The sequence below is a fragment of the Mus caroli genome, chromosome 6, assembly GCF_900094665.2.
Source record: "Mus caroli chromosome 6, CAROLI_EIJ_v1.1, whole genome shotgun sequence".
NCBI lineage: Eukaryota > Metazoa > Chordata > Mammalia > Rodentia > Muridae > Mus > Mus caroli.
In genome coordinates this window covers 115,506,518-115,510,745 of record NC_034575.1, presented here as the reverse complement: position 1 = coordinate 115,510,745, position 4,228 = coordinate 115,506,518, and positions in this window count along the sequence as shown.

The following is a 4,228-nucleotide window of genomic DNA, read 5'->3' as shown; positions in this document are numbered from 1 at the left end:
AGCTCGGGGCGGGGCTTGGGTGGGGCTGTCCTTCCTCTGGCCCCGCCTCCTCCTTGGCCCAGGTGCGCTCTTGGTCTCTTTGGCTCTCCTTGGATGTTGCTCAGCTAAGTAAAACAGGAGCCCAGGAACCCGTTTTTTAGCAGCCGAGCCCCGCTGTCAACTTGCTGTGGAGCTATGACTGTCCTCGCCATCGTACCCTCCCGGTTTACACTGATCTGTTTCATCATTTTAGTCTAATTTCCGACTCGGGACTCCAAGGAGTTTGTTTTCTCAATCTCTCTTTCAGTTTTTATGGAGAAACAAGCTCATCGCATCGTCATAGTGCGTATTTCTTGCTTTTTTTTTTTTCTACAAAGTTCTAGTTTTTGATGGCCAGATCATCTAGCTTAAGTCTTATATAGTAAGTCCATGAAACTATATTTTCTCCCTTTCAACGTTGAATCATACATTTGCACACTCAACAAAACAAAACAAAACAAAACAAAACCCAAAAAACCCTGGACAGTGAATTAGTCACCTCATGGTTGGACTAAAGCAAACACGGCATTCTGTAAAAGAGATGTGGGGGCTGGGGATGGGGGGGTGTAGCATTGCTAAGTATGAAGGGTTAAAAGTGGATCAGAGGAGGAAAACGGAGACAGCCTGTGTAGACAGCCAGCTCTTTCAAGGAGCCTCACTGTGGCCTCGCAGAGTGCAGTTTGGCTGGGCAGGGTACACAGCATAGGAAGGTTTGAGGCCAGGCTGACAGCAGAGACGTGGAAGCTGAGGAGTGGAGGATGGGGGACTGAGCAGTACAATGGACAGAGTCTCTGACAAGGCCTGGGGATGCCCTCTAGAACCCCCTGGTGAGAAAAAAAAAATTCAAAGAAGCCACCAGGAATTCAAATTTCTCCAAGACTAACACTTCTTGTAATCAAAATATGTGCTCACGGTTGCACCTCTGCTAAAAACTGCATTCTGGGTATCAACCGCAACATCTAAGAATGTGNGGCCACGGTCTGACTACCTGGAGTAAGGCACAGGACCCCTTAACGTTGGGAATAAAACCAAGCGCGACTCTCACTGGATGTGCTTATGCGCTCAGTAAGAGACGGCTGTGCACCCTCTTGCAGAAGGAAACTTTTGTCTGTTTTCTTGAACCGCATCCTCAGACCCAACAAGGGGCTCTCTCTTTATTACAAATTTCTTGGGAGCTGATTCCCATCTCGGGAGGTGTGGTCGCCAGCGGCTACGGAGAACCGGTTCCTGAAAGGAAAGCTGGGGTTGGATGGGAAGGATGACCAGAGAAGAATGAGACCAACACAAAGATTCTGATCAAGGCCCAATGTTTAATCCTTGAGGTTTTAAAGGGGGAAAACCCATCCCCCACTATGCCAGGATCTCATCGTGGGATGCTGCAGAAGTGGCAGGACAATAGACTTTACCTAGGTCAGAAGACTTCACCCTAGGTGGGCTAGCCTACTGCTGCAAAACAAGGTCTAATTCAGCCCGCCCAAGGCTGAGGGGGGGCACATGGAGGTACACCCTGTTGCCTTGTGGGCTTGGATGAGAACACACAGATATATATATATATATATATATATATATATATATATATTATACTATATACTATATTATACTGCATAATATATACAGAATGCTATAGTATATATATATATTTTGTTTGTTTGTTTGTTTGTTTTTTTGTTTTTTCGAGACAGGGTTTCTCTGTGTAGCCCTGGCTGTCCTGGCACTCACTTTGTAGACCAGGCTGNCCTCGAACTCAGAAATCCGCCTGCCTCTGCCTCCCGAGTGCTGGGATTAAAGGCGTGCGCCACCACGCCCGGCTCCACTATAGTATATATTATAAATATATTATATAGAACAGATATAATGTATAATGAAACAATGTATAATATATATTACAATTACATATTATATGTTTCATCTGGACATGTAGTTCTGTAATTGGGGAGATAAACCTCATACAAAAGTAAAAAAATCAGCAGGGGAAGATTTGTATGTAAACTTCTTACAGACTATGTTAACAAGGGAAAGAAACAGATTAGCAAAGGGATCTGGGACCCTCTTTTCTCTGAAACATGGCAGCAACAAAGCAAACAGAGGGGGAGCCTGCCTTTTGGGTGGGATCCCCTTAGCCACCTTCAGCTTTTGACTCTTGAGCTGGGACCCTCAATGTCTGAACTGGCAACGCAGGCTCCAGCCCCATGCTCCCCTCTTCCCAGCCTGAGCTCCCCTCCCCTGTCCTCTCTTCTCCCCAGCCCTTCCCCCTCCTAATTCTCCCCCTCCCCAGGCCTCCCTCCTCATTTTTATACCTCACTCTTCAGTTTATGAAAGAAGGAAAGAAAAACTTGAGGATTCCAGAAGGATATCCAAAATGTTCCCTTCTAAACACCACAACCCCACCCATCCGTGTTCTGCTTTAGAACATTCCCCTGCTGTGGGGCTGAACTCTATCCACCTTTCCAGTTCTGAAGACTGCTGCCCCTGGCAGAGGATCCCTAGGGTCTGGCTGATCGGTTGGATCAGTTCCTTAGGCCTCAACTCCAGATCTTGCCNAAGTTGGTGTCAATATTCAATGTTCTGTCCTCTGGTGCTGCTTAGAATGAAACATCAACCCAACACTGTATAATGATAACATTTTTTTTTGTAAATTGTATTTTTTTTATGTGCATTGGTGTTTTGCCTGTATGCATGTACGAGGGTGTAGGAGCCTCTAGGACTGGAGTCAGCTGCGAGCTGCCACGTGGATGCTAGGAATTGGAACCCTAGTCTTTTGGAAGAGCAGCCAATGCTCTTAACTACTGAGCCATCTCTGTCACCACTAATGACAACAAATTGAGAAAACACACACACACCCAACACCCCACACAGGATAATAATAATGAGTCCAAGGAGGTGACTGGCCAGGGTCTTCAGAGATTGGTCCTGAGTGGGAAGATCAGTATGTGAGTCTGGGAACATGAAAAGGCTGTGGGTTCCTAAGAAGGCTGACAATGGGGTGAGAAAGTACTCAGGTTAGACACAGAGGAGCCCCTTGTCAAAGGATGCTGAAGTTACACTTTATATCTAACAGCTGCACTGACACTGAAAAAGGTAGAAGACTGAAGTTTGGATGGACTGAAAGAAACCTCCAGAGAGGGTGGGAGGTGCTGAGAATGTAGGGGAAAGGAAACTCACAGAGGGCGTGCCCACAGAGGACGTGCCCTGTCTTAGAATGAACAGCAACCAACACTATTCCAGACTTTGGATGAAGATTAAAAGACAGTAGTTAATATCATCTAAAATTGCAACTATAGGACCAATATGTAAAGATTTTTGGCTTCCTGTGGTTTTTTTTTTTGGTCTTTTCTTGTTAACAACAACCACAACAACATGCCCCTCCAAGGTCACAACTGTGAACCATGGTTTCATCCTCTTAGGACAAAATTCTTATTTTATCTGATATCCTATTTTTTAGCATCCCTTATCCCAGAAACTCTTCTGTATCTATTCTATTTTCTCATTTGATTCTTCAGATAATAATTATCTCTTTTTTTCTTTCCCTTTTTCCCCCCTTCCCACTCGCACCGGCCCTACTTGCTCCAGTGTGAGCCACCATGTGGTTTGCTGGGATTTGAACTCAGGACCTTTGGAAGGGTAGTCAATGCTTTTAACCNCTGAGCCATCTCTCCAGCCCATTAAAGGTTTTGTTTTGTTTTTTGTTTGTTTGTTTGTTTTTAAGATTTTTATTTATTTAATGTATAGGAGTACACTGTTGCTGTCTTCAGACACACCAGAAGAGGGTGTTGGATTTCATTACAGATGGTTGGGAGCCACCATGTGGTTGCTGGGAATTAAACTCAGGTGTTCTGGAAGAGGAGTCAGTGCTCTTAACTGCTGAGCCATATCTCCAGCCCAATAATTATCTTGATAGAGTGACTTTTAAAAAGTATTTTATTATTGATCCATGTGCCTGTGAGTGTAGTTCTGCAGGAGGCCAGAAGAGGGCATCAGATCCCCTGGAATTAGAGTTTCAGATGGCTGTGAGCAAGTGGGTCCTCGTCAAGAGGAAGACCCCTTTCTTAAGAGAACAGCCATCTATGTCTCAGGCCACAGGGTGAAGAGAGAGTGGTGGTGAAGGTCCAAGTGGAGAGGAGGTTTTTCTTGCAATAATGAGAAACAGTATGATAATTAAAAATAGATGTATTCTTAATTTTCTATGATATGCCATGTATGTAATTTAGAT